This window comes from Camellia sinensis, chromosome 13, assembly GCF_055761805.1.
Source record: "Camellia sinensis isolate YWXY chromosome 13, ASM5576180v1, whole genome shotgun sequence".
NCBI classification, from domain to species: Eukaryota; Viridiplantae; Streptophyta; class Magnoliopsida; order Ericales; family Theaceae; genus Camellia; species Camellia sinensis.
In genome coordinates this window covers 15,831,422-15,854,469 of record NC_138973.1, presented here as the reverse complement: position 1 = coordinate 15,854,469, position 23,048 = coordinate 15,831,422, and positions in this window count along the sequence as shown.

The window sequence follows — 23,048 nt, the reverse complement described above, 5'->3', positions numbered from 1 at the left end:
GGAGTTACTGATATCAGATTTGGTGAAATGAGCCATTTTTTACTCAAATTTAATGAAAAAAGAAGTTCATCATTGGAGATGCTCTAAGTGCTGCATTTACAATTAATGGATGATGGTCTCATACTGTCATGTCAAGTCTTTTTTTTTTTTTTTGTTTTTTTTCAAATCACTTATATTTTGATTATTTCATATAAAAAGAAAATTTGAAATCCGACCATGTGTGGTTTGAAATATCGGTCGATACGTGTAGTATCTATCAATACGTGGAGTTTTACTCTTTCAATATTAATACAATTTAATATACCAATTGGAATGAAAATTACAAATATATTGACCAATTCTCAATATATTAATTGATTCATAATTAATTTAGGAGTCAATTCATAACCAATACGACTGATTCAATTACTATGAAGTTGCATAGCTAATAATTTTTAGAAAAAAAATTCAATCGTAACATTCAATTCTCATATATATATATATATATATATTATTCAATACTCTAAATATTGATACTTCTTCTAACATCGTTATTGAAAGGGAAAAAAATTAAACCGATGTCCCAAAAATTAAACCGTCATCGAATAAATTTTCCTTTGAATGCAAGGCATGTCACACAAAATTGGCACGACTATGGTAGACACTCAAAATGTCTGTCGTATTGTTTGATCAATATTTTAATGGCTTTAGTTTTTTTTTTTTTTGATCGACAAATGTTAGTTGTTGGTTGTTAGATCAGTACATATAAGAAATTTTTTTTCCATCCTTAACAAATACCTAAGTACTTATACTTTCTTAATTTTAATTACTTAAAAAAAAATTAAACTTATGACCTCGTTGGAAATAAATCCTAAGGAAGCTTTGAATCTCCATATGATCACTTTGAGGAAGACAAGCAACTATTATTGAGCTTCGAGAAAGAAAGCTCCAAATTCAATGAATAAAGTTGTTTTTTCAATGCATCCTGTAGTTTAGATTTTTGCTCGTTTTTTTTCTTTTTTTTTTTAAATGTGTATATAATGCAATGGGAATGACGTTGGGATTACATCATGGATTTAGTTTCCAACAGATCAAATAATGTCTCACTGAGTGAGGATCCTCTCCTTGCAGCTTCTGTGCTTGCGCCCGTCCTTGCAGGCTTTCGGGTCTACTTTTAGGCCTAATTTTGATAATCCGAACCGTTCATATTTTATGATTTATTCAGTATATCATACCTGTAAAAAATCAAGTTGATCGGATATCAGAAAGTATATGTTCGGAAAACTGTTTATTAAATTCTTTAAAAAATAGTGTTTAGTTCAATTTTTCAAACACATACTTTCTGATATCCGATCAACTTGATTTTTTACAGGTATGATATACTGAATAAATCATAAAATATAAACGGTTCGAATTATCAAAATTAGACCTAAAAGTAGACCCGAAGGCCTGCAAGGACGGACGCAAGCACAAGCTTGCAAGGAGAGGCTCCTGACTCATGTTTCACTTGCATTCTCCTAAACTTTCTCGGAAAGGGTTGTGAAATGGAAAATCTAATAGGAAAATTCTGTTCTTAAAATTTACACATAAAATTTGATAAGAATGATATGAGAGTACTATTATTATAAATAAATTCATTTTCAATTAAGTTTTGTTTTGAAATAAAAAATTCACAATAAACCACATTATTATTATGTATAAAAATTATATATGATTTTTTTGTTAGAAAATTATAAATATATATAGAATTTATATAAAAAAACTTGACAAGAATAATATGACAATATTATTATTATAAATAAATATATTATTAATAATATTTTATTTTAAAATAAAAGTCCATAATAAATCACATTATCATATATAAAAATTATATATAAATTTTTTAATTATATAACATCACCCATTTCTCTTTCTAGTTATCAATATATATATATACATATATATATGAAATGGACGGTCCACATTTGAAGTGCTCAGTTCTCAATGACGGTCCATTTGCTAGTCCCGTGGACAACACTCAAGCAGCCATATAATTTCGGTGGTATTACATGCATTAATTAATATATTAGTTAGTGTACTAATTAATATTATAATATTATTATTGATCACATTTATTATATGTGTTACAACTATCTAAAACTTCTAAAATAATATCACATTACCTATTAATATAGTAGTTAATATACTAATTGATACATATAATATTATTCATACAATTCGGATAATCAAAAGACAGTTGAGTTGTCATTTAATTTTATTTGACTTTCTTTTTGTTTATTTTCCTTCTAGAAACATTTTTTTGTTTATTTTCCTTCTAGAAACAGTTGTGACATACCGTAGAGTGTTTTAGAAAGTTGGTAAAAAGTTAAGTTTTTAAATTTTTAAATCTATTTTGTCTTTTTATGAATATAAAATTTAAAAGATGATGTAACCTAAAATAGATAAAAAGGTAAAAGCTGACATTTTATTTGGTTGCCAAGACACCCCTCTATATATTTTTCTCAAAACTTTGAGATATGCAAATGGGACCAATAAATTAATATGATAGATTAAATAAAATTGGAGAAATTGTAAAAAAATAAATTTCAATTTTTTAATTTATTAATTTAAATTTAAAATTTTCAATTTATAATTTATTTTAATATAAATTATTAGTCTATTTCTATTAAATAAAACTATCAAAAAAAAAATATTTTAATAATTAAATTCAATTACATTTGAAAATAAAATTTTAAATACCCAAGATCTGCCGGTACCTTTGTCTTGCTGGTCCAAGTACTTATAACTCAATCCACTTAGATTTTGAAGACCTTTTTATAACAAGTCCACTCCATTCTTTAAATTAAAAAAAAAAAAAATTAAGTGTCTTTTCATATTAGTTCTGAAATATGTATAATATTTAATTTTTTTTTTAAATCTTCAATAGACTTTTCACTTGTGTTACTTGCTTAAAATACTTAATTAAATTATTAAAAGAATACATAATCAAAACAGATAATGGATCATAAAAAGTGTAATGATAGGCCGAAATTTATTTTAAATATAGGCCCTTCTAAAATTGGGTTTGAAAAATCTAAAAATTCTGGAGATATTGATTTGTGATTATTTTTTAATTTTAACCAGTAAATAGTAATCTCAATTAAACAATCAAAGACAAATTGGCTTAATGATTTTAACGTAGAAAAATCACAATTTGAGTATCTCCAATTGTGATAAAAAAAAATCACGAGTCAGAGCCACAAAATAATCCACTAAGAAGATAAAAAAGAATTACATAAGTGTACTCTCAATTATCTAGCGAATCCACGCCCAAATTGAACCGATCCCAATATGCCTCTTCCACCACTGTCTTCATCTCGTAATTGTCTTGTCCAATGTTGAATCCACAACACTGATATCGAATCCATGACGATGAGCTGCTTCGAAATCCACTAAAGTTTCAGGCTCAAGTTCCACGAAATCTACTGAAGAACAACTCTCTCTTTTGTGAATAAAACAAATTAAACAAACCCTTTGATATAATCCACTCAATTCATGATTAAACTCTCATAGATATCAAATAAAACAAGCAAAGAGGCCCCAAATAAAAACCTTAATATCTAAGAAGAAGATCTTTCACCCAAAAAAAAAGAAGGAGATCTGGAAACTATACCCTAAAAATAGACTGAAACGTAGATTTATAGTAGTCAGAATCGCGATCTTCGCTCGAGCTTACGAATGGACGCTCGAGCAGGCTGACTAAAACACGTGTTTTAGAACACAGACATATGCTCGAGCATAAAAATACAACTCCCAATACTTTTGTAGGCAAGTGAAACTTCTGAAAGGTCGTGATATCCGCTCGAGCGTAACAATGACCGCTCAAGCGGTAAAACAACTTTGATTGCTATTTTGCTTCCCTGACATAGTTAACAAAGTGACAAACATGATAGGATTAAGATCACAAAGTCCTCTGCATAGGCACCATTCGGATTGGATTTACATCTAAAAACTCATAGCCTCACTGAAATAAAAGAACGAATAAAATTACAACTGAAACGAGTTTTGTTAAACGGGATTACCAATAACAAAAACCTAACAGGGTTTAATTTCAACCTTTTTATTATATTTTTTGTAAATCATTCTAGAATCTTAGTATTGTAGTAATTAGATTGTTTGTTAATCTTTGTATTTCTTAGTTGACAGAAATTATTACAATTGTCGTTATTTGTTCCCAAAATAAATTATTTATTTGTATTTAAGCCTATTTTGAGAAGTAAGTTAAAAGTCATTTCCCAGCTTTTAACTCACTTCCTCTCTCACAAAAAAAAAAAAAAAAAAATTCAAAAAGTCAAAAAAAAAAAAAAAAAAAACAAAAAGTCAACTTTTAATCATCTTCCCAAGTGGTATCCATCAAATTGACTTTAATTATTTATTTATTCTACTCTTATGGATAATTTTTTTTAATTATAAAAAACAGATAGTTTTCCTCGTATCTTTCATAGGTATCCTTTATATATATATATATATATATATAATTTGCAAAATTTATTATTATTATTATTATTATTATTATTATTGTTATTATTATTTTAAATTCTGAACCTACCACTATTTATATAAAAAGAATAGTCTGGTAAAGAACAATTAGAGTAGCTCAACCTCTTGTAGGATGAGGACATCAGTGATGGCATTAGCCTTAAAAAATAAGTGTATGTTTTTGTGATTAGTCTCATTGAGTTTCCTTGACCATCATCCAAAGCTATAATTACCCACTACCTTTCACTACAGGAAATATGGATTGTAGTGGTGTATTTTTAACGGCGTTTTTTAAAACGCCACTGTTCATAATATTTAACGACGTTTCATAAACGTTGCATTTTTCTTTAAGTAAAATAGCGCCATTTCATGAACAAAAGACGTTTATAAATGCTTGCAAATGGTTTATTTCTCACACGCTCCCTCTTGCGCTCTTTTCACACTTATTTTGAATGTCCAAATCTCGAGCGCTCTCTCTCTCTCTCTCTCTCTCTCTCTCTGCAGTCTAAACCCTATTAATATCTCAGGGCCATTTCGAACTCCGCTGTCTTAAAATTGAAGTTCATCAGAGCTCCACTATCTCAAAATCGAAGTTTATCTCAAAATCGATTCAGATCGGTGATCTCATCTCTCTGTGTGTGTGTGTGTGTGTGTGTGCTGTCTAAACCCTAATTAGACTCATAGATTTAGATCAGTCTCAGGCAAACAGATCGGTGATTTAGATCATTTCGAAGTTCGAAGTTCTCTCTCGAAATCGAAGTTCAGATCATTTCAAATCGGTGATTCAGATCATTTCGAAGTTGGAAGTTCTCTCTTGAAATCGAAGTTCAGATCATTCAAATCGGTGATTCAACCATTTCAAAGTTCTCTCTCAAAATCGAAATCAAAGTTCATCTTAGCGATTCAGATATGTGAGCTCTATTCTCTCTCTTTCTCTCTCTCTCTCTCTCTCTCTCTCTCAAGCTGAACTGGTGGTGTAATATCGATTTGGTTGTTGAAATCAATCCTGTGAAATCTTGTGAATGGTTTTGATATTTGATTTGAAACGATCCTGTCATATCCTTCAGGCTTGTTCAACATGGCCATTATCATTCATGCTTGTTCCACAACTAATATTGAATAAAGGAAGCCCAAGTGGCCTACAAATTAGAGAGAGCAATGTCAGAAGGAAGAAATTCAGTCGACTACATCCTAAACTCTGATGTGGGTCAAATCTATGCTATACACTTTATTTTTTAGGTATTTTTTTTTATAGCTTTATCTTCTAAAAAATTATTAATCATAGGTGTAAAATTTTTAAAACGCTACCCTTTTTATTTAATTTTTTCTTAGCTTTTTTAATAATCAATAGAATTATAGAAGAGTTGTAGTGATCTTATTGTTACAGATTATGCTTCTACACATTTACCTTATATCACAAAAAAGAAAAAAGAAAAAAAAAGGATGTTGAAATTTTTTATTTAGTTTTGATTTAACTACGTGATCAAAATAGGAAACATGATGTTAAGCAATAGTTTTTAAGCATAATGCTACAAACATAAATTCACTGCGGAAATAGAAAAATGCAAGTATGATTGTAGACACCCCATTTTTGACCATCCTCAAGACTCGATTGTGCTTGCAGGTACATCCAGCCACTAGCTCGATTGCTCGTCGAGTATTCGACTTTCGCGGCGGAACGTCACAGGTTTGAGCTTTCCGAACCTTGTATCATTTCTGCCCCATTCCTGGACCATGGCTTGGTCCTTTCAGAATGCTTTTCTTGGTGCACTGCCGATGATGGTCTGGCACTGTTGGTCATGCCTTTGTTGTTGCCGGCCACTAGTGAAGCTTGCTGGCCATCAGTGGGAGCCACTACCGGCCACCACTGATGGCTGACAGAACCCCTGTCTCAACTGGTTTCACTCCAGATCTTTTGAGCCAGCTGGAATCCTTTCATCTCCCCTCCATACACGTGTATGGAGGGATGAAGCTCTTGCCAAGCTTCTTGAAGAAGCTTTGCATTGTTTCCCCTCTATATAAGGAGAGGTCCTCTCTCCTTAGCAGAGGTTCAGCCATTTTAGAAGAGATATAGCTTTCTCTCTCTATATTTCTTGCTCTCTCTCTATATTGTTGTTAGTTTTGTGCCTTTTTTCTTGCACTTTTGCACTACAACACATAGAGACACACCACCACCTTTGGGATGAAGTTCTTAGGAGTGCTACTTGAGCTCTGAAAGTTGGTTTTTGGCCCCTGAGGTTGTTGGTTTCGAAGTTGGACTTTAAGGGTGAGCTTTTTCCCCATTTTAGCACTTTTTTGTATCTCATTTTGGCCATTCTTGAATATTGTTTTAGGCCTTGCTTTCAACTAAAAAAAATCTTGTATTTAAGTGCTTTTGATAGTTGTTTAAGGTCTTTGTGCTGTTGATGGTCTTCAACCCTCTTGTTTGCCTTGTTTGGCCTTGTTTTGAGCCATGCCTTAAGGCCTTTGAGCTAGCCTTGGTTTGGCCTTTTAACCACTGAAATCCAATGGATTTTCAATGGTAAGCATGTGGTTTTGAGGTCTTAAATCAGAGGGGGTGGCCCCCTCTCTTCTTGTTTTTGTTTGCTTGAGTTTTTGGCCTTCCAAAGGACCATGCCTCTCTATATTTTTGAGGCTTGTTTCAAGCCTTTTTTTGTGACTTTTAGGACTTGTCTTAAGTCTTTCCATGGTTGGTTTGGTCATATTTTGCATGCTTCTTACATGTGTAGTGTAATCCCATTTGTGGCTCATCAAAGTAGCATGTCTTTCTTGTATGTGTTGGCTCCATTTCAGTAGATTTTTGGTGATGTTTTACCATGCCTTAGATCTATTTTGGATTGATTTTGTCACTCCATGCATGTATGATACATTTGTAGTGAAAATCTCATAAACTAGCTTTATATGCTTCTTGCCTTAGCATGTCATCCTAGCTTATGTTGAGTCCATTCCAGCATGTTTTTAGTGATGTTTTTCCATGACATAACTCTGTCCATAGTTGGTTTGGTCATCCTTTGCATGCTCCATATACTTGTAGAACAAATCTTGCTTACTAGCTTTATGTGCATGATGGTTTGACTCATCATCCTAGCATATTTTGGCTTTGCTCCGGCATGATTTTATTCTTATTTTGGGCTGTCCTAGGATTGTTTTGGGTTGCCATGACCATATCACTTGTGTTTTGTATAGCTATAGTTTAAATGCTTTGACTAGCCTTGGGTTTTGAGGCCCCTACCATGCCATACATGTGATGTTTGCATGCTTTGCCATCATTTCAAATGTTATTTCAGTCCACGAAATGTGGTCATACACTTGCATTTGACATGCTTTGAATGCCTTGAAGAGTTTGTGCTTTATGCCTCAAGAATAAACTTTTGTGCATGCCACTAAGGCTAAGCCTTTGGCTCATCATATCAGTGCATTTTTGGTCTTGTTATACCATGATGTAACTCTGTTTCATGTTGTCCATGTCATGCCATGTTTGGTTTTAATAGGTGTAGTGTATTACCCCTTTGGTAGCCTCGCATGCTTCATGCCTTTCGAACTTGTGTTCTAGCTTGTGTTGGCTAGCTTCAAGCTTGTTTTTAGTCTTGTTTGGACCTGCCTTGGGACTGTTTTAGGTCCCCTTGGCCCTTCGGGGCTTGCTTTGTATGGCCATGGCTTAAGCCCCTTTGCTAGTTTTTAGCTTATGAACTTCATGCATGCCATGCTTGTGTTTTGTGTGTGATTTGGCATCATTCCTAACATCATTTCAGAGCATGTAGTATTGTCATGCTTCCATGCTTGTCACTCTTTGAGTGTGCTTGAGAGTTGTCCTCTTTATGCCTTAATTCTTGGGCCAATTGGCATGCATGTTTGTCTTGCATTTTGTGTCATCAATTCATCATTTTGGCCACTGATTTGGGCATGGCTGAGGTCTGCCCACTTTGGTTTAAGTCCTTCTTTTGCATGTTGTCGCATGCCTGTTACCTTGTATGTTGTTGCATGCTTGCATGTTTGCATGTTGTTACATGCTTATCCATTTTGCATGTTGTTGCGTGCTTGTTATATCACATGTTGTTGCATGCATTGGTACGTAGTTGCCTACTTGTTGCATGCCGTGTTGTTACCCTTGTTGCATTGCATTGTACATGCATGCATTACATTGTACTTAGAACCTTATGATCGCCTTGATTTGAGCATGCCATCTAGTTCTTAGCATTGAGCATTGAGTATGCCATATAGTTGCATTGTATGTTTGCCATGCTAGTGTTGCATTGTTGCTTGGATTAAATGTTAATCTGAGCACGAGAAACGGGGGACGTTTCATACTTCAAGTGATGAAACGTGTCTCAATTCTTGGTCGCTGATGCTCTTGATCACACATGATAGAGTTTTAGACTTTACGTGTTTATTTGTGCATTCATTTCATATTGATTTGCACAAGTTGGATCTTTGGCCATCATGCATCGTGATGCATGATTGATGGTCTTGAATCCGACTATGTCTCTCCCTTGATGTTTTGAGGTGATATGGAGTGACATAGTGCGTACATACTCTTGGGAGACCCTCTATTTTCTCTATTTTGTGCTCTGTTGCAGCTTGGTGTCCCAACACATCAGTGGCTGGCAGTGCCTTACAGATGGTCGGCAGTCCCTCATTCTTGGCCGGTAGTGCCCACCCTTGGCCGACAGTCCCTCATTCTTGGCCGGTAGTGCCCACCCTTGGCCGGCAGGTGGTCGGCAACATCTCTCCATGTCTGGCAGGCCACTGATGTATTCCCCAGACTGCTTTTGGTAAGGTTCAGCAGGAATTCCTTGAAGACACCCTGCAGACAGAGCCTCTAAAGGGCATCCGGAGAGCTTACCGGGACGGGAACCGAGCATGCATGTTCACCTTCTTCAACTTGCTAAGGCAACATTGTTTAATTGCTTACTTGTTAGTTAGCATTTGGTTTTGTAATTTAATTAGTTAATTTGTTAATTAATTAAGTTTTGAAATAATTAGTTGTACCTAGTTATTCATTCGGTTATGTAATAATTAATTAGCTTATTAGTTAGTTAATTAGTTGGTTTGTATTATTCATTCGGACCCTCCGTCGAGAGGGAAAATTTTGTAATAAGTGTGTATGCGTGTGTGCATGTCTTCCAACCCCACGTCTTTCTCCCTTTTACTTACCTACTTTTGATGGTTAGTTTAGGGTCATTTTCAATTAGCATACTTATGTTTGCATGTTTGCATCGTCCATCTATATTGCATGCACCGGGCTTAGCGTATCATACTAACTGCATTGTATTTCAATTCCAAGTTGAATACATGTATCAAATGTAGCACCTCATATGCCATATTAGAATAGCCTAGCCTATTTCTAGTTGCATTTTGCATGTGTTGCATCAGCCATCTTAACATGAACTAGGATCATGCATTGATTACTAACTAGTTTTTGTTTTGGCTTGGAGTACTAGGTAAGCTTTTACACTTTAGCGTACTGCATGTGTGCTAATGTTGCCACGAAAGCATGCTTGCCATGAGGCTAACTGCTTAGTTGATATAAACTGCATGAATGCCTATGGGTGAAGATTGGAGAACGATTCATTGAAATCCGTGTTTTAGCCTACTTACGAGTAGCAAACTTCAAGCCACTTCCAAACAAACGGATATGTAATGCTTTGTTTCAAATTAGGCAATCTAGTCTATACTTGTTTGCTGTGCGCATCACATAGTAAGATTAGCTAATTAATTGGGTTAAGAACACATGTGTTTTCAAAATTAAAATATCATGTTTAGTAGTGGCCGATCTTTGATCGGGCGAGCGGGGGTGCTCATAGATGACCTTCCCCAATCATACCCAAGTTCCCGAGCCGAGGCAACTTTAGTGATGATGGACACGTAGCCTTAGGCAACGAGTCAGGGTTTCCTAAATTTTTCCAAAATGAAATATTTAGGTGGCGACTCTGTATCTGGAAAAGCAGTCCATGTTTGGCACTTCTTTCTTAAAAATCAGTTTTCTAAAACGATTTGCTGGATTTGGACTCTTTGGTGATTTATCAATCTCACATTGCACATTGTGAGATCAGATTAAGAACCGTGACAATTTGAGTCCGAACTGTAGCATGAGGCCCTCGGGGCGCGTCTGCAATGATGTGTGCAAACCAGAGGACTGCATGCAACAATCCCAATTCCTAGTTCTTTGCTTATATCAAAATAACAATGGCAAAGATTAGAAAACACTGGATTCTTGTTTATTACTTGCAAAACTAACTAGTTAGCATAACAATAGTACCTCTGCACCTCACTTGCAAGTAGGAATGATTTCTTCCTCTGCATCTCTTGTCCACAAGGACCACTCCAACTGCACTGCTGTTAGATGTAGCTAGCTTCACACCTCTCCATCATTCTCTCCCAAGCTTTCAAATGTCTTGAAAACATTTACATAATATGATTGCAGTAAAATGACTTTGATCATATAGATAGAAGTCGCATTACTCCACTACAAGACAGCCTTTATGTTTCTACTCGTTCTGTTTGTTTTCTGTATGAGTGTGAGATTCTAGTATCTGTTGTAGACTTTTACATTCTATCGGTGTGAATGAGCTAGGAAAATTTATTTGTGGATTTTGTTGAAACTATCAAATTTCTTTTGTTGGTTTAAAATGAAACTGAGATTTCTATTCAATTTGAGGAAAGTTTTGGGATAATATGTTTGTTACATTTGTAGCAAGTTGGACCTAGAACTCTAGAGGTCTTTGCATTGCTTGACTTTTTGAGGTTTTGTACCTATATTTTGACAATCCTGTGCCTATTTGTCGAGACATGGTAGAAAATAATTAAAATTTTAAGCATCTTATTGTCTTCAATTGGATTTGGTACTTAATTTTGAGCATAGAGGAGACTTCTTTTTGGCATTTGGTTGCTTTATAATGCACCTATGTTTGGGTTGAAAGTTAAGAAGACATGAAACTTCTTGTAGTCAATTTTTTTTTTAAAAATAATTTATATATAAATATAAATAGATTTTCTCAGTTTGTCTAATTATTTGTAAGATTATTGTTTCTTTGTCAGTCTATCAAATTTCATTTTTAAGATTATTGTATTTGTAAGATCATTGTTGCTTTTGTTAATCTATCAAATTTCATTTTTCTTTCTTTCTTTCATTCAGTGTCCTCACTCTCGCACTTTCTCAATCTCTTTTTTGTTTCTTTTCATTTCATCTATCTCAATTGGTGATACTGAAGCACCTTAGCATTCTGAGATCAAGGTACTAGGGAAGAACCGTTTACAGGTATTTTTCCAATTCTTCACAGGCTTTGGTAGCAAACTTCAAAATAGACTATGAGATTTTATGAATTATGAATTTGCTTTATATTTTTTGATCAGCAAAAGATCCAAACTTTATTGGTGAAAACCAACTTACAAAGATAGATACTATGAGTTGAGATTTGAAATTATATATATACTTCAAAAAATAAAATAAAAAACAACAAAAATAGTTTATATCTATTTCTTAGATGCAAAAGGCAGCCTCTCAAGAATTATGTGTTTTTTTTTTTTTTTTTGGTTTTTGACATTGTTCTTCATTCCTTCTCCACAATTGGACTGTGCCAAAACGTTTTTTTCCTCCTTTTAATAACATGCTCAATTTGTCAAACCTCTCTCTCTCTCTTGGGGGTGGGGTTGTGGTGGTGGTGGGTTGGTGGGAAAGCCTAGCTGACACAAAAAGGTGTTTCCTTCCCTGTTTTTTCATACGACTCCTAAAGCCTGATCTATGGCATGACTATATGAACAACCAAAAAAGCAGGTGGCATCAAGTGAATGAGATTGTTATCCATAAGTGATGATCTGATTAGCCCTTCAAGAACAATTACATTCAACGTATTACCTTTAAAATTTATTTTTTTACGGAGTATGCATTGGTTATCTCAAAATACACTGTCCATTTTTTTTAGTGAATCAACTTTTCTAGAACAAGACAAGAATATACGGATCCATGTTCTCAGTTAGTAGCATTTCCTTGGCGGAATATATGTGACCAGAATAGCTTCTCTTTCTAACAAATAATCAGAAAACAAACTTCATTGCTGCCATTCTTCATCATGGTGACATATTTGTTTTGCCCTGTTTCTTTCTCTCTCTCTCCCTCCCTCTCCCCATTCCTCTTCATAGTATTGAAAGCTTTGGTTATGTAATTGAGTTTGAATTTGAGTTGAATCACTTCATTAATGTACTTTCAAATATCAAATAGATTATTGAAATGCTAGAAGCTTCCATGAGTTTTGATTTTAGGTTATGGCCGGACATAGGTTGCTTATGTTGGACTAAAAACATGATGTTTTGTATGTGTATATATACTTCATAAAAAAAAGAGAGTTGGTTTTATGTTTGTAGTTTCATTATAGATTATCTATGAGTTCTAGTTCTGAGAGTTCTCCTAGTGAGAGTGAGCAATCAAGCTCTAATAGTTCTAGTTCAAATGAGACTCATGCCACACTTAAGATGAGAGTCATATACGATCCACCGGTATCATGGCATCCACTAGGCAATCTTCCTACCACATCACGTAGCAGTAATACATCACATGGCTCAGTTTCAGCTGGTACGTGTAAGCTTTTGACTTTTATTGTGACTGGTCAACTATTCTTAGAATTGTTATTTATTTAATCTAACTCTAAGATGCATACCCATTATTAATTACAATGTAAAACCATGTATATTTAATTTTCTTGTTTTATCAATTTTATTTTGTTTTTGGGAAAGTCTTAAAATGGTTGAATATTTATATTCAACTTTAACCTAGTTCAGGGTGTGGCACTGTCTGTCAAAATTAGAATCCAGCTCACTGTTTGGGCTTGTTGTTGAATTTTTAAACTGTAGCTTCTAGGCGTAGTTGCACTAAGTGGAACAATAAACTCATTGGCCCTTCAATAAGTTTACTGTGAGACTAGATTTATTTCTCTGTTTTGCAACACCTCAAGAATTCATGTTTGACATTTGTTTTATCAAAATTCTAATGCATCATATAATGTCTATGAACTACACCAGGTTTTGGAAGAGGTGAAATAGGGATATTGGTGAAGTTTTGGTGAAATAGGGATATCTGTAAAGAAATTTTTATTTGGTTATTATTGTGCTAACCAAGGTTTCCTTTTCCCATTTTGTTCTTGAAAAAGATTATTTATGCATTCTATTTTTTAGATGAACTTGGAGATTTCACAGCTGAATTTAAGCTTTCCCTTTTCCAACTTGGAATCAGACCTCAGATTGCTACATCAATTCTCATGCAGGTCTACTGTTCTTTTATCCTCAGGTTTACATTTCTTGTCCATCAATTAAGACTATTGTGATTATCCTTAGAAAACCATGTTCGATCAAAAAATGAACCTGCAAAGGATTTACTTCTCATTTGATCTTTCAAGAGGATTTTCTAATTCTAGATTATTTGATATCACTTCCCCTCCCCCCTCTTGAGTCAGGATGATTATGCTGCTAATGATGATCAATATGAACAAAAACTAAAGAAAGAGACTTTGGTATTTTTCATGTTGGCAACGTAAGATAGATTTGTAAATTTTCTTATCTGGAAATGCATGACATTTTTTTAACAAATTGAACCTTGTGGAGGTGAGGCGCTTATTTAATCTACATTTGAGCTGGTCACTGTAGTTATGGAGATGGAGAGCCAACTGCTAATGCTACTAGATTCTACAAATGGTTTATTGAGGTGGGTAGTTGTCACTGTCGAACTAACTTTAGTAGTGCATTGTTTTTAGAAATTTGCATGAAGAGGTATTGGTAATGTTTTCAGGAAAATAAAAGGGAAGCCTGGCTTCAACAACTTACATATGGTGTCTTTAGCCTAGGTAACCGTCAATATGAACATTTCAACAAGGTAAATTCGTTATATATTCATATCAATCCATTACTTCTCTTTCTGTGATTCTTTCTTTCTTGTTTTTTTTGTCCAATTTTTTTATCTATCACTAAGCATATTCTAGAAGATCCTTAGCACACCATAATATTGTTACTGAGCCAAATATACTCAATGACCAGTCACCGATAATTGTAAATGCAATGTTGTATATTGAAACTTCTTTCTAATTGCCTCAATAATTTTCATGTGTATTTTAATCAAATCAAGGGCATGACACTGAAACTAATAGAAGTGAAAAGCTTTTTGATCCATTTTGTTTTTTCTATTTTAAAAAAATGGTACACCCAGTTAGTTCCCATTGGATAGAGGTCTCAAATAATTTTGTTTATCTAGCTTTCTCACATTATATTCAACTCTTTGCATCGCTTTGATGCTTTTTTTAATAAAGTTTTCTTATTTATAAAAAAAAAATTATATTTAACTCTTTACTTCCAAACAGAAATTCTTGTAATGTTACTGATTTTAATCTATACAGATCAAGGATAAAACTGATGAGCAAATAGGTGAGGTTGAAGGTATGATGTGTAATTAACAAAGAAGTTTTTCTTAATATTAGATGGCATTTATGAAAATTTGCTTCTGATCTGTTACAGCTGCATGCTGTTTCAATGGTGATTTTATAGGAAAACACGATGAAGAAAAAAATATCTAAATTGATAGTGCTTTCCTGTTTCAAGCTAATAAACTGCCATAACTGCATTTAATCTTAAACAATTGCCCGATTTTGAGTAGTAGTCCTCCTATTCAAAAATATAAATAAAAATCTTATGAACAAGGTAAGTTGTTCTTACTTATTGAGCTTAACTTGCAAGAAAGTGTAGTGTTAAGAGCTATATCATTTCAGAAAATGTGGTATGGACATATCATTTCATGATCCTTTTGGCTATTATGGAGTTTCATTGTTTCATTTGTCTTTGGAATTTTAGGATGATGCAGTGAAGAACCTAGTGATTTGGTGACACAAACAAAATCCAAATTTGTTTTGGAGAATAGCAAGGTTCATATATTAAATTCTAATTTTTATAGCCTGAGTGGATGTACATAGATACTAAGGATAGAGTTTTTTTTTTTTTTGTCATTATTATTACTGTTTAGTTTTTTACTAACCTTTGAATTGCCTAAAGAGTTAATGTTGCTGTTCAAAGAGAACTTCACAAACCCGAGTCTAATCGCTCTTGCATGCATCTAGAGTTCGATATATTTTTTCCTTTTATTTTTTGGTTGTGTTTGTTGTTTGATTTTGGTTTGAAAATAATCATGCAATGTTTGCCTAAATTTAGTCAATATATTGAAATAGCAGTAAAGTTTTATCTATATTATTGCTATTTTTTAGTTTTATTAAAGGTATGTGAAAAATCTAAGTGATTCGTGATTACATCAAGATTTAATTATACCAATTCCCAAACAATTAAAACTAACAATCTAAATCATCTAGAATATACGAAAGTGATTTAGATTGTTGCTTCAAAAAATAATAAATCGACACAAACGATTTTTACGTGGAAGAACCACAATTGGAGCACCTCCAATTGTGATTAAAAAACCACGGGAAAAATGCCACAAATCAATCCACTATGAAAGGAAGATAGAGTACAAAATTACCAAACAAATTACCCAAACGCTGTCAATTTGTCTTCAACAATCTGTATCTCTTTCACTGCAACCTTCGTCTCAGAATTGATTAGATTGATGTTGAATCCACAACATCCATTGTCGAATCAACGAGAGCACACAATATCAAACTCCTTTGAATACTCCACGCTTGACTCTCTGGATTTCACCGAAGAAGAACACTTTTGAAGTCGAATAATCAAACAACTCTTTGATGTATACTCGTCAAACCATGAGTATAATACTCAATCAAACATCAAAGAAAATTAGCAAAATAGCCCCAGAAGAAAACCCTAGAACACTCAAAGAATATCTAGAAGCTGTAAACCTAAAAACGGACTGAAACTGATATTTATAGAAAATAGGGACCGCGAAGGTTGCTCAAGTACAGGATTTCTCGCTTGAGTGACAACACTGATACGTGTGCTTTCCATAAGTGCCTTCACTTGAGCCAAGCTTCCTTCACTCGAGCACACAATAAACCTTCCTAGTATTTTTGCAGACAAAGACACTTTTGGGAGAAACTCTTCTTCGCTCGAGCCAAGATCCCTTTGCTCGAGCGAGCAAAACAAAACAACAGAAACAAGACTAAGGGACCTAACAATCTCCTCCTCTGTCAATTCCTGGACAAAACATTCTAACAACGTTTCTAGAAAGCACACACATTAGACCAAACAAATAATCAAACACAAAAACTATGGAACTAGGCATAACCAATCTTGTTGATGCAACACACCCTGGAAAAAAAAAAAAAAACAAAGTACTAGGCAACAATTGATTAAATAAAGAACATGTCAGATCAACATAATCAAATAAAAGAATGAAAACCCAAATCTAAGCCAATATCCCAAAAACTCAATTGTGTCGTCCAAACCAATGTCCAATATCCTAACATATACTATCAAATAATGTCTCAATATCCAATATTTCACTAACTAACTACGCCCCCTTTTTGACTGGGGAGAGACAAAGGAAACAAAAATAGGGGCAACAGAAAACTGTCCAAAAATAGGCCAAAAATTGTCTAATAAACTGTCCAATAAAGAAGAAGAGAAAACATCACTGAAAAGACGGTGGAGGCTGCGGTTGCATCTATAACAGAGAAAGGATCTGGGCAAGCATGGAGGATTGCTGGGCGAGGCGGTCATCAAAGGCATCTAGCCGGGCATCTATCTGATTAAGGTGATGTGTGACAGACTACTCTAACTGCTGCAGCTTACCACAGAAAGAGCGAGGACGCATCTCGGGTGCACCAGCATCAGCCGTATCAAATGCGGCCTCCTCGGCGAGTGGATCATCACCTGTAATAGAAACCTCAACTCTCAATGAACCCCTCTTGGCATGGGCTTGACTCTGTGAGACGGTTAGTTTGGTGACAGGTTTAATGGGAGAGGCAAACTCGTCATCTTCAAAGGTAGGGACACCAAGAGATGTAAGAAACTGATTTAGCAAACACCCATAAGGGAGGCCCAAAGACTTGCGAACCTCAAACACACCAATCATTTTGGACACGATCATTTTAGATACGTCGATGGGAAGGCGATGGTTGATACAATATGACACATAACCCTGATTTTGGGTAATGTGAGAAAAGTGTGTGATAACATGGATGTTGGCACAAACAATGAGATTTAGGAGGCAGCAACGGGAAAGAAGCTCATTTTGCTAAATGAGTGCCCCAACGATCCAAGTCTGGGGAGTGCCACATAATTCAGTGGCAACCTGATCAAAATCCGCAATGATACGGGTGGCAAGAAATAGGTAGTGACAATTTCGGACTTTCAGAAGATTAAGAAACCTCATGGTGACCTAAGCATCAATGACCAAAGCTTTATTGCCAACCTATTTGTGAAAAGATGGGGCTATCTCCTTACAAATAGAGTGCATATTACAGTAGAACTCCAAGACCTAACTGAGGTTTTGTGGACCGGAGAAAAGAAGGACCTAGTTACCCCCTAAAGCATCAAAAAGAGACCGGATCGGAATAGACTCAAAGGCACTAGGTTGGACATTCCGTTCTAAGTTAACTGTCTAAGAAATATAAAAGTCCTGACATAGGATGGATTTTTCTTGAGATTGGAATTTGGCTGTATTAAACGAGGGACGTGACACGGTGGTTTTACAGCGTTTGGAAGACTCGGCCATGACGAACAAGACTGACAAACACAAAGGAAAGACCACCACAAAAAAAACCCTAAGGTAAAATGCAATAACCAATTACAACCCCAAAAAACAAATCAAAATAACAAACCTCATTAGTACCATAAATTCAAGAACAAATACAACCAGGAGAATAGAAGTATTGTGATTCACACAAGTAAACCAATAAATTCAAGCACAACATTAGGGCAGACCGCAGACCTCACCGTGTAAGCAAAAAAACTATCAAAACAACTCCTCAAAACCAAACAAAACCCACACAAGGACTAGCATGAGTTCAGCAGTATAATGGAACCAAAACTAGAACACTATCACAACACAGTGACAAGATGCACAAAATCTAGAAAAGATGCACAAAAGAAACAAAAAACAGAGGATATGAGAGGGAACGGGGAATTAAAACATAAACGAAAACCCTAGACAACACAAATGAGCTAGAGCAACACACAGAAACAAGAGGAAAAAACAAACACAACAAAAAGAGAGAAAAAAGTACCAAAACCTGAGAAGGAGAAGCGGATTGAAGAAATAAACACCTTGCCTAGGAAAATCTAAGCTGCGAACTGCAATAGAGGCAAAATCGCCCAAGAAGAGAGAGCAATCGTAGAAAAATGAGGGAAAATGAGACTAAAAAGACGGAGGTCGAGTTTTTAAACCAAAACAGGACGCTCGAGCGAGCATATTGTCGCTCGAGCTAATCCACTTATGCGCATGAGGTCGCTCGAGCCAAGAGTGGATTGCTCGAGCTAGAAAAACAAACTCCCAGAATTTATGCAACCTGCAAAAGTACTGGGGTGAGAAAAGGTGTGCTCAAACTCTCTCGTTCGAGCAAATGTGTAAAACCATAGCACTATGAAAAACACCCTGCTGAGCAGATTAAAAAAAACACTCACACATCAAGTGGGATCTGAAAGAAAAAGAGGTGAGCACAATAGCAAGAATGTGACACTAAGATAAGATGCTCCACTAACCATGAAGCCCACAAACTCGTAATTGTGACAACATGAAGCATAGTATCATGAGAAAATCAGGTAAACATCGATTAATGAGCATAAGCTACATGGGAATACACAACTCAAAGACAAACAAGAGAGCTTACATAATGAATGTGTGTGTGTGCAATCCTTGAGAGACCACAGAGCTAGAATTAATCCTCATAGTGATTGGATGGCTGGACCTCCGGCAAGAGTAACTAAACATCACTGAGAAAAGTCAAACCACTAGAAATCAAGGGATATTTGTTGACTAAAAGTGGAGGCTTCCCCTCAATCAATGAGTCCTTTTATTTATTTATTTATTTTCATTTGATTTTTGACTTTTATTGCTTGTGGGCACTCACTGGTGGCATGCATGTTTAAGAGTATGGAGACCAAACCAGCAAAGCATGGAATCAATAAAGATGGCTTGGTTGATGCCTCTGAGATAGCCTTTTACTAATGCCCAGACTTCAATGAATTGAGGGAGGAACCGTAAAAATGAAAAATGATGGTAGATAGTTAAGAGACTCAACATCACCCATGATATGCCAGTATAGGTCAATTCCTCAGAAAATGTATAAGAGACACTGTTAGAGGTCCATAGAGAACTTTGATCACTTGTGCGGAAACCCCTACAACAGTTTATCTCAAGGATGTGTACAGAATGAGATCATAAAGTCAATGAGTATGAGCATTCAGAATGTGCTATGAACAAAGAAAAATAAAATCTTGTAAGTAGCATGAAAGGTGTTCATATGAGTCTAAACACAGAGATAACATGAATCAATGACAATGAGATTATAGTATCCAAGCACACATAAAGCCAATCACCTTTACCCACTCAAGTAATAAGTCACACCCTACTGACTAAGAACTACACCCAAAGTCTTTCTAAGGAACTCAAACCTAAGAAGATCAAGAGGTTTTGTAAAAATATCAACCTTTTGATGCTCAGTGGGTACATGTTCAAGAACAACAAGGCCTTCTTCGAAATGATGACGAATGTCAATATGTTTGGTGCAAGAGTGTTGGATTGGATTTTTAGAGATGTTTATGGCACTTGTACTATCATAAAAAAGAGTGAGAGTATCCTGGTTTATACCATAATCATGAAGCATTTGCTTCATCCACAACATTTGTTCACAAGAACTCCTTGTAGTAATGTACTTAGCCTCAACAGTCGAAAGAGAGATGGCATTTTGCTTTTTGCTATGCCAGGCAACAAAATTATTTTCAAGGTAAAAACACCCTCCAGATGTGCTTTTACGATCATTAGCACACCTTGCCCAGTCAGCATCAGAAAAACTAGTGATTAAGGCTGTAGTGTCAGTTAAGAACCAAATCCCATACCCCAATGTCCCATTAACATATTTGATGATGCGTTTGACTGCAAGAAGATGAGACTCTTTAGGACAGGCTTGATAATGGGCACAAACACCTACACTAAATGCAATGTCAGTTTCACTGGCTGTGAGGTACAAAAGACTCCCTATCATACTCCTATAAAGGGTAGGATCAATACCAATACTAGAGGAATCTTTAGAAAGGTGAAGACTGGTGCTCATGGGAGTACGTGCATGTTTGGCCGATTCTAGACCGAACTTAGACACAAGATTTTTAGGATACTTGGTCTGAGAGACATACATACCCGAAGGAGACTATTTAATTTGAAGACCTAAGAAGTAAGACAACTCCTTCATCATGTCCATTTCAAACTTATGTGTCAAGCAATCCGAGAAATATTTCACAAGTTAATCAAAAGTGGATCCAAACACAATATCATTAACATAAATTTGAGCAACAAGTATTTGAGACTTAGTATGTTTCACAAATAAGGTTTTGTCTACACTACCCTTTTGAAAATCATTATCAAGAAGAAAGGTAGTAAGTCTATCATACCAAGCTCGAGGGGCTTGTTTCAACCCATACAATGCCTTGTTTAACTTGTAGACATGATGTGGACATTTTGGGGCCTCAAACCCTTTTGGTTGCTCAACACAAGCCTCTTCTTTCAAGTATCCATTCAGAAAGACATTTTTCACATCCATTTGAAACAGTTTGAACCCTAGAAAGCATGCAACACCAAGTAAAACATGAATAGATTCGAGACGTGCAACAAGGGCAAATGTCTCATCATAGTCAACACCCTCTACTTGTGTATAGCCTTGAGAAACCAACCTAGCTTTATTTCTAACCACAGTAGCATTCTCATCAGATTTATTTTTAAAGATCCGCTTGGTATCTATCACATTCATGTCTCTAGGGTTGGAAACAAGAGTCCAAACTTTGTTACATTCAAATTGACCTAATTCATCATGCATTGCACTAACCCAACTATCATCTAGTAAGGCCTATTTTACATTCTTAGGTTCAATTAACGAAACATAGCACATGTGAGTTACCTCTTCCCGAACTTGTTTTCGGGTTTTCATTCGGTCCGAAACATTGCCAATTACCTATTGAACCGGATGGTTTAGTTTTCCCTTGCTGATGGTTTTAACTCTGGACTAGTAATGACAGAAGCGTCAGAGGTGATGTCTCTTTGTGCACTCTTTGGACTCGGACTTGCCATTGAAGTTGGTATTGGCTCACCTTATTGAGCTTGACCTGGTGTTACTCCTTGACTTTGTGTTTCGGTATCCAAGATTGGAGACTCACCATTTTCTTCCTCATGTATCGCAGAGTAGGAGAACCTATTTCATTTATAACCACATTGATTGATTCCATTAGAGATAAAGTACGCAGGTTATAGACACGAAAAGCGCTACTAGTGGTTGAATACCCTAGAAAAATACCTTTATCACTTCGGGAGTCAAATTTTTCCAAGGGCTCGCTATCTTTGAAAATGTAACATTTACTCCCAAAAGTTTTGAAGTATTTTACATTAGGTTTCAAATTTTTCCACAATTCATAGGGAGTTTGTAAAGTGTCGGGCCTTAAATACACATGATTCACCACATAAACAGCGGTATTTAAGGCTTCAGCCCAAAACTTTGGATGAACTTTCTTACTAAGGAGCATGATCCTAGCCATCTCTTGAACAACCCTGTTTTTCCTCTCAACAACTCCATTTTGATATAGAGTAATAGGTGCAGAAAACTCATGCTTAATACCATGCATATCACAGAAATCCGAAAATGAACTATTTTCAAACTCACGACCATGATCAGTTCAAATTCTTATGATACGCCCAATAGAGACACCTTATTTATTTTGGATTTTAAGGACTAAGGCCTGGAAAATATCAAACGTATCATATTTTTCTCTTAAAAAATTAACCCGTGAAAAACGAGTGTAATCATCCAGTGTTAAAAAAATGTATCTTGTACCTCCAATGCTTTCAGTGTGAGTGGGTCCCATAAGATCCATATGAACCAGTTCAAGAGGACGTTTCGTTGTGAAACTGTTCACCTTTTTACTAGGGGCACAAGTTTGCTTTCCAAGTTAACATGGACCACACGCATGGTTCACATTCTTACCTATTTTGGGTACTCCTCTCACAAGCTCTTTGTTGGCTATCTTGGTTAGGTCCTTAAAATTCATGTGATCTAATCTTTGATGCCACAAGTCAAGATTACTTATGACGGCCGAGTGACAAGTAAGATCATTAGTGGTAACAATCCTATAGCAATTATCAGATGTACGAACCCCATGCATGATAGTATTTCCTTTTTTATCGAAAATTTCACATCTATTTTTTAAAAACAATACTTCATGATGGGAATTACACATTTGACTAATGCTCAAAAGATTTACTTTAAGGCCATCAACAATAAGGGCATTTTCGAGCTTAGGAAGATCAGCCACACTTATAGAGCCTTTACCAATGACTCCAGAAGTGTCACCATCTCCAAAGGTAACAATTCCTCCTTTATGTTTTTCAAGAGATGTGAAGT